Below are 9,283 nucleotides of genomic sequence, written 5' to 3' on the forward strand. Positions count from 1 at the left end.
AAATATTGTATCACAGAACCACCTAATTAGGACGTTTTATTCTTTTGATTAGTGTACCTCAATCTTTTCTTCTACAAGTGAGGGTAAAAGAAAGTAAAAAATGGTTAATTAAGTAGAAGCAATGATTGAGGTACGCTAATTAGAGGACTTAAATCTCCTAATTAAATAGTCTTGCTTAGATATAATATTTTATAAAGACAAAAATTGCACAATTGACGTTATCGTTGAAGACTTTACAAGCTCATTGGGATATCATAGAAACTTTAGGACTATATTATGTGTGTAATTTTGCCTTCTTCAAAACTTCAGGTATCCAATCTATCTTTGTTAATTTCTGTAACGTTACAAGCAATGGGAATAATCTGTGTTCCAAAAAATTATTTGTGTTTTTTCCTTAGTTTCTTGCCTACTTGTGTCATATAGTTAGATATAGAGTATGCAATTATTTGAACCAGAATTTCAATTTCTTAAATAAATATACCTCTTTTCGTTGAGCAATAGCAATGATTTGTTTCTCCGTGAACATATCATCAAATAAAATTTATTCAAATGCCCAATAGTCTATCAAAACCACACATAAAAACACATTTTAATATTCATGTACAAACTAAAGGTGAGAGGTTAAAAAGTGGCATTCAGTACTAGTTCAACAACAAATATAGCCTTAGAGGGGGAGAGCACTATAGGTCGGGGAAAAGTTGTCATGAGACACAAAGTTAGAAATAAAATGTTTGATACAAGATCTGACTCCTTTTCTTTAAGCAAGTAGAATATCTTAATCAGAGCAATAGGTATATCTAAATCATGAATTTAAATTGTGGTCCAATTAATGTCAAACTCAATATCTTCCAGCTCATGCAGAAAACTAATGGAAAAATGTAGGATAATTTCTTGGATCTTATATCCTTCTAAATACAAAGAACTTATTTTATAACAATTAACAAAGATATACTAGATACCAAAAGTTGTTGAGAATACACTCGCACAATCTATTTACAATCATGTTACTGTCCTGAAGCTTTTAAGAACCATGTGTCCTAATGAACTTGTAATGTCTTCAAAGATAAAGGTAAATTTTCCCCTTTTTAACTCTAGAAAACACTATATCATGAAACCACTTAATTAGGATGTTTTATCCTACAAGTGAAGGAAAAAGAATGTCAAAAATGGTTAATCAAGTATAAGCCTAGATTGAGATACGCCAATAAGAGAACTCAAATAGACTATCTAAGTGTTCTTTCTATGATATAATATTTTATAGAGACAAAAATGACACAGTTGAACTTATCTTTGACATAGTATTATGTTAGAATAATTAGAAAAAGACATAGAAACCCTTAAGGAAAATAACTGCCAACCCCAATTATGTCCCAACCAACGGTTCGTTGGCCAGACCAAGGGCCGTCCTGGTTGATTGTGGGTGAGATTAGAGATCATTAATTGGAATGAGCTCTCTATTTACAATCATGTTGAAGTCTCTCACCCTTATCATCGTTGTACCGGCATTTTGGTTCACTGGAGCAATGAGCTCTCTATTAGCTTGGGCCATCATAGGTTGAGCCAAAACTCTTAAAAGTTACTTCCTCTTTTAGATTAAACACTTTAATTGGAATAGGACATATCTATGAATGCCTTTGTAGACAGCAAAAACTTCCAGAACCAATCAGATTAATTTAGCTAAGCAAATCAGTTGCTTAGAGCAGTTCATAGTATGTATTTTTTTCTCTTGTTGAGATATAGAATGAATAATCTTGTTGATAAGCACTTTTACCTTTTTTATATTTTATTCATAGAAATACAAGGGTATTAGAAACAAATACAAGTGAAATTCTAAGTGAAAAAAAGAACTATATCATTTTATTCATATTACACAATGCTTCATTGTTGATTAAAAACTAACTCGATAGGTTCTTGAAATTAAGGAACCCTCCTAGGGTATTTTATCATACAATTGGTTGACATAAACATTGAAATACTTTAGGGAAGTTTCTCCAAAGACATGAGAATAGTTTTCAATATATTAAGGAAAAAGGTCTGAAAAATAATTCAACTTTGGTTAAAATTGTAGTTACAATACCAAACTTTATGGACAATCTTTTACCCTTGCACTATTTAATAGTGTATTTGAAGTTAAATGAATAAACAAATAATTAATCTTATAAGAGCTTTTTAAGTAGGTACTCCCTTTTGTCCATGTTACATGTAGTCTAAACAAAATGAATGACTTTTTAATCAATCAAGTAGGAATCAAATTCTCATATTTTAAATAGGTACTACTATTATTTAGTCAAGGATAATTTATTCAAATCAAACACCCTAATGATTTTTTAAGAGGTACACCAGAATATATGGATTGAAGAAAAGAGTAATTAAGATGCTAGTAATAAAATTAAATATTGATTAAATTCAAAGATGGCAATGTTCAAATCAGGAGGAAGATGAAACAACATCAATGGCACAACCCAAGGGCCAAGCAGCTCCAACAATATAATTCTTGTATTTAACTTCATGCACCACTGTGATCTCTTGTTTGGGATGCAGCCCTGCCAATTTCAGGTAAAAAAAGAAAATTTATAAATCATGACCTAAGTCTCTCGCCTCAAAAGTTATTTATTGAGGTGGAAGAACCCAATAAATAATTAATTTAGGCCTAACTCTGATACCATGTAACAATTAATTTAGGTCTAATTTCACACCTCAAAACCCTAGGCTACCTCATAGACAAGTTCCCCATTCATTCAATGTGGGACAACACAAGATCATAACAAAACATCATTTTTTGTCAATTCAAAATTAATTAAGAATTAACTTACCAAATCCATCAACAAGCAAAGTGTACTCATATACCAAGTCCATGCATATAAAAGGTATGTTTCTCTCATCAATGTTAGGAAATACTGATTTTATGTCTTTCACTTTGGTGTTGCAAGCAAGCTTTGCAGCATGTAGGTATCGTATTGGTTTAGCTCTTCCAGAAGGCTTTTTGGGATCAATGATACCAACCTGTACAAATGCACAATTAACAAAAGTACAATCTTATTAATTTTTTGAAAAAGAAATGATACCAAATTGGACAAGTTAAATAATGTTGGTACCATTGCTGCATAATCATAGAAGAAAGAAGAAGCATAGAGATTTTTGAATCCTTGTCCACCTCCACCATTCCAAATCCCACCAAATGTACACTTTTTATGCTTGCATGGTGCCTTAATTTTGAGTGCTTTTTTAGCTAATGTCCTACATTTCCTCAAGCTTGAACCATGTTTTGGTGATGATGCTTTGTAAGCCACTCCATTGTAAGTGTAATAACCTTTAATTAAACAAATCATAATTAATAAAAGTTGTATACTAACAATTAAGGGATTAGAGAACATTAACCTTACCATTATAACCTCCCAAAATACATGGACTACTTGATAAATTTCCAGAAGCTTTGAAAATTTCAGTTCTAGCTGCTAATTGACCATAGTTTAAATAGCTGGTGATACACATCAATGGTTAATTTGTCAGCACATAAAATATCAAAAAAAGAGTTGTTATAAATATCAATTTAGTAGGTTACCTGTGAACATAGATGTCATAGTTAGTTCCCAAAAGAGATTTATTAAGGACATATGGCTCTCCATTTGGTTCTTTGGGAGCCTTTGTAGCACTTTCTTTAGAGATGGCATATGTCATTTGCACTGATCCACCTCCTAGATCAATTGTAGCTACTGTTCTTTCATATTTTTTACCCAAATTTCCTAATAGGTAGTTCAAGGCTACCTGCATTATCACTCAAAGTTAAATAATCATGTAATTTTAGTCACCTATATGATATCCCTATTGAATATTCTATATAATATTTGTTTGTTAAGTACTGTTTCTTTTTCCTTTGTCAGAATTTTTAATCAAACTAAGTCATTATATAAAATAATTTATCAAAGTAATATATTTTTCTAAAATTTAACAAAACTAGTATAAACGTACTTCATGGTAACGTTTTAGGGTATATTTTATTTTTTAAAAACTAACAGCATTAGGTTGATATACGTCACTGTAAGTAACGTTTTACTTTTAAAACGTTATTTTCAGTAACATTTTACTCCTAAAACGTTACTGTGAGTAACGTTACTGTGAGATCATGGAAGAAGAGGCAAAAGAATTAGAATAAAAATTGAATTTAGATATACTAATTAGTGGGACATTCTCACTAGTATCGAAGACGATAATAGTATATTATCTTATGACGCCAATTTTACTAATTAAGTGATAATTAATAATTATTTATGTTTTAATTGACAGCATGAGCGTGATAATTAATAATTATATTATGTTTTACATTGACAGCGTGAGCAATGACAAAACCATAAACATATATATTATTTTTGCACTAATAATGATTAAACTTTGTTAATTTTGAAGTGACTTACCCAAAAATATGAACCTTCTTGTTGTACCATCGAGGACTGAAACCCATTCCGCCTTGTAATTCAGAGTAGTTTCATTCTTAAATAAATCCCTCACCTTAACAATACATACAAAAAAATGAAAAATATTAATCGGAATAATAATGAAGGACAATATAATATTTCTCAAGATTTATTTTCTAAAATAATTCATCCATCCACTTTTATTTGTCATGTTCTATTTTTTGAAAATTAATTTGACTCACTTTTAAAGGTAAATTAGATTGCGTTAATTCGATATTTTATACAAAAAAACTTACGTATTAAAATGTTACTATACAAAAAGTAGTATCAATTGCAATTCTTTGCATATCTATATCGTAAAATATTAATCAAAGTTTCTATAATATGACTTTAAGAAAAAAACCATGACAATTAAAATGGACGAATATGTATATAATTAATAAAAAATGAATGAAAAAAATTAAAAAGAAGCTGATGTGTACCGCTTGCAATATTTTAACAGCAGCATCAGCTTTTAATAACCTCAAACCAGCAGTTGCCTGTATTATTTATATTCATACATTAATACTTCATGTAATTAATTATGAAAATTAAAAATTTTAAGAGAGAAATTGCCTTATTTAAGAAAAAATTCTAATGAAACAAAATTCTTCTAAATTGGAAAATAAATAAGAATTTAAATTTAGTTTACCCCAAGTTTAAGGGGTGTTTGAGGCTGCAAATCTTTTGGAACCACGGATTCAGCTTTGTCCAAAAGAGGTTTTAGAGAAAGGGCTCCAGCTTTAGGATTATTTGCATATGAACTTAGACCTGGATTTATCTGTCCAAAACAATTAATTATATTTAATAATTACGAGATTCACAAATATCAAAACATAAATATATATATATATATATATATATATATATATATATATATATATATATATATATATGCTACAAGATAAAGGATAAAATAAAATTCAATTATGAAAGTAAAGTAGTACTACTATATAATATATATTATCCATATTTCTGATATACAAATAGGGTATCAATCACATAAAAATTAGCTTTGAATAATTGCTTTCTTTGTTTTCTTAATAAAGTTCTTATTTACGGTAGATTTTGAAGTTGAAACTTGAAAATATAAAAGTTAAAAGTTGTAGTTTTTGAAATTTAAAAGTTTATGTGTTTAAACAATTAATTTACTTCGAAGAAAATTTCAACTTTTATGAATGAAAGTCTCAAAAAAAAATAAAAAAATTTGAAGAAAAATTTCCAAAATGATATTGTGGGTTTATTAATATTATTTAACTTATTATACGACGTGTGATAGGTGGATAAAAAAAGTTATTTTTTAAAAAAAATTAATATGATATTTGGTTGACAATTTTGAAATATTCATAACTAATATAAATATAAGTTATCATGAAATCTATATATTATTTTATGTAAATTAAAAAATGACATAACATAAATAACTAATTCCTGCATAATTAAAATATTTATAAGATAATACATATTTTATTCATAATTAATTTCTAGCATAACTCTAATTAATTATGAAACAACACCTAATTACACTCATATCTCTAAAGCTTAAACTAATCAGAGAGAGATGGTCCCTTTCAGTCACTAACAGATATGATAGCTTTAACAAAAGCAAACGAAAATTAGCATTTATATATTCTAATCTATATAATATAGATACATTTTTTATTTTTTCCCTATAGTAGACCAATTAGTGCATAATGTGGAAGCGTAATTAGGCTTTTGATGATTTCTTTTTTAAATTTAAACCTTCAACCCTCAACTCTTCTTTTTTTTTTTTTTTATAAAGGAAATAGAAAGATAAAATATATATAGGTGGAAACAACAGTGATAATAAGACATCCAAGATACTTTACTGTTGTTAATCTTAATCGAAAGCATGTGACGTTTGAACTGTCCATAATTATTACTTCTTTCGTTTACAAATATTTAATTATTTTTTTCAATTTTTCTTTTAATAATTATTTTATTTTACTTTTTTTGTCCATATTTAGTTATCCACTTTATAAAAGACACACATATTAAGATAACAATAATTAATACTGTGAAATTACAATCTTATCCTTATTAAACATGGTTTCAAAAAGGATGAATTAAAACTATGAAATTTTCAAAAAGTTTAAATGATAGAACAATAAAAAAATCTTTTTTGTTCTTTCTTGATTTGTCAAAATGGACAAGTAAATAGAGACATCTAAAATAGGGAATATAGACAAGTAAATAGATACAGAAAGAGTATTTAATTGAAAAGTTCAATAAACTTCTAATATTCTTGCTATCATAATATTATATTAATCAAATTATATATTATATTAAATTTTTCATAAAAAAAGTGCATGACTTTACCTGACAATTGTGGACAGAGGGAGCAGTAAACTAGTTTATTTATTATGGTTGTCTGACATTTGTTTTGGGAATAATTATTAATCATATTTTTAAGATTATTAAATAATTTCTTTTTCATAAAAAAGGGAATTACTTAAACCCTTCTTGGAAAAATTATTTTGTTGCCTGTTGTATCTTAGGGTTTAAGAAGTAATTTCTATCTTACTGTACATTTTTCACACTAGAGATGTTCATGAACCTTATACGCCAGGTGCGACAAATTAGAATTTTTAGAAAGGGCAAGTCAGACAAAACAAGAAACAATGGTAATTCTTTGTCCCTATATTTTACTATTAATATTATTAAAAATATTTTACTATTAATATTATTAAGAAGTTATTAACAATTCATCGTACACCCCTTAAAGAGATATCATATTCAAGCTTTGAATATACGTATATATAGAAAAAATCTTATTAGAAAATATTTTCATATTAAATAAATAAACTTGACAAAACGCATATCTAAATTAGTCAAGATTCTATTATATATATAAAATATCAAATAAAAAATAAAATAAAATATAACCGTTAATACATATAAGCCAGAAAAAGGTGTTTCACCTACTTTGCATATTAGTGAAGGTTAATCAATTGAACTCTCTTGTCCTGAATCTTACTTGGCCTTTTTTATGTCATTCATTTTAAGTTTTGAAAAATAAAAATAAAAACTGTAGAATTACGATAGGTAATTGTTCATAATAAGTGAAGATAAACGTATACGCACCGCAAGAAAATATTCAATATGATTGCCAATGGGAAGTAGATCCAATTTAGTGTCAAAACGAAAGACATGAACTCTACTTCCTGTGCTTCCAGCATCAAATATTACTGCATAATGCTATGATTCATGGCTTAGAAGTAACCTTCTTACATGAGATGAAGCAATAGAATAACGACACAAGAACAACAAAACTAAAAAGTGAAGAGGAAAATTGTTTTGCCTCTTCATATTTGCTTTCTTCACTTCACTTATCTCTTAAAGCAAATACTAATTGTCTTTATATAAAAAAAAGAAATGTGTAATCAATTTATTTGGTGTTATAATATTAGCTTGTAAAAAGGGTAGGTGAAGCATCAAAACATCGGTGCGTTTTCTAATTTTCTAATTAAGTGGAGTAATTTATATTGAGGTAGAAATCATGTGCTTACACACCATTATATTTTACAAGTTCCCGGAACGCGCGTTGCACGTTGTCCCTAGTTGAATTATTATATAGGAAATGTTGAAATTAAAAATATTAATTTTACCAATTTATATTTACTCATTAAATAAAATTCATAATAATCGAATACTACATTGATTATCAAGCAAAAAATATGGAGAAATAATAATATTAGTATAGCATCAAATAATATGAATATATCTATATGATTTATCCTTAACAAACTCTCATTACACTCTAAGTACACCAATATGTATCTACTTAAAGAAACTATATTAGTAAGGAAAGGATAACAGAAAAATGAGAGTATAAAAGTACATTTAAAAACGAATATAAAAGTCATAAATAAGTAATTTCAGTACTAATAAAAGTAGACTTATAACATTCATAATTTCATAGTAGATTAAATAAAGAAGTATAAATCGGTAAAGAATACAAAAAAATTAAACAGATAAGAACAAATACAACATTTATATCCTTCTTAACACTTAAATTATAACAATATATATAGTAAAAAAATAAATACATAAGGAGTAAAGTTCCTGATGATACCTTCTCCCGTCACCAAAAAAAAAAATCATCTAAAATAGTAAACATAAAACTATGTTTTAAAATATCACTCTAATTTGATCAAACAAATATTAATATTTAAAACAAAAAGAACATAAAAATTGTCTAATGATTCACATCAACAAGAGGCAAGTGATAAAGAATAATTACTTTTTCATGATAGACATATATAGCTAAAGATTATAGGATAAGATGAAAAGGTGAAGAGTTGTTTAAGTTAATTTTCAGAAGTGACATGGAAGAGAGGAAAGATTGATTGTTTTTACTAATAATTGAATACATTTAATTATACTAATTATAAAGAAAGGATAACAAATTTATCCATTTAACCACACTAATTATAGAGAAAGAATAGAGAATTTTTATTTTAAAAAAAACAATTCCTGACAATTTTTGATGAAATATTTTTGCCTTTCAAAGTTTGACTTTACACCTTATTTTTATTATTTAGTATAATATAATATAATTATTACTTAGTATTTAAATAGTGTCTAGATGTATGTATTTAAATATGATTATTTAATATTAAATTAGTTATATATTAATATTTAATTTAGTTTAGGAATAAAATAAGGGCAAAATGGTAATTCAACTTTTAAGTTAGAAGCTTCTCGCTTATGATAATATATGATAATGTTTTAAATACATATTACTACTATTATATAAAAGCTTAGTTTCAATATGTCTGTTTTAAGTCTTTTAGTTTAAATTTGAGATC

The 9,283-nt window shown here is 26.9% G+C and overlaps 1 pseudogene; it reads right to left on the minus strand.

The window, feature by feature from the left end:
• Positions 1–2,279: 2,279 nt before the first annotated feature.
• Positions 2,280–7,813, minus strand: LOC109119465 (apyrase-like; annotated as a pseudogene).
• Between the last annotated feature and the right edge of the window lie 1,470 nt (positions 7,814–9,283).

Source organism: Solanum lycopersicum, chromosome 2, assembly GCF_036512215.1.
Source record: "Solanum lycopersicum chromosome 2, SLM_r2.1".
Classification (NCBI taxonomy): Eukaryota; Viridiplantae; Streptophyta; class Magnoliopsida; order Solanales; family Solanaceae; genus Solanum; species Solanum lycopersicum.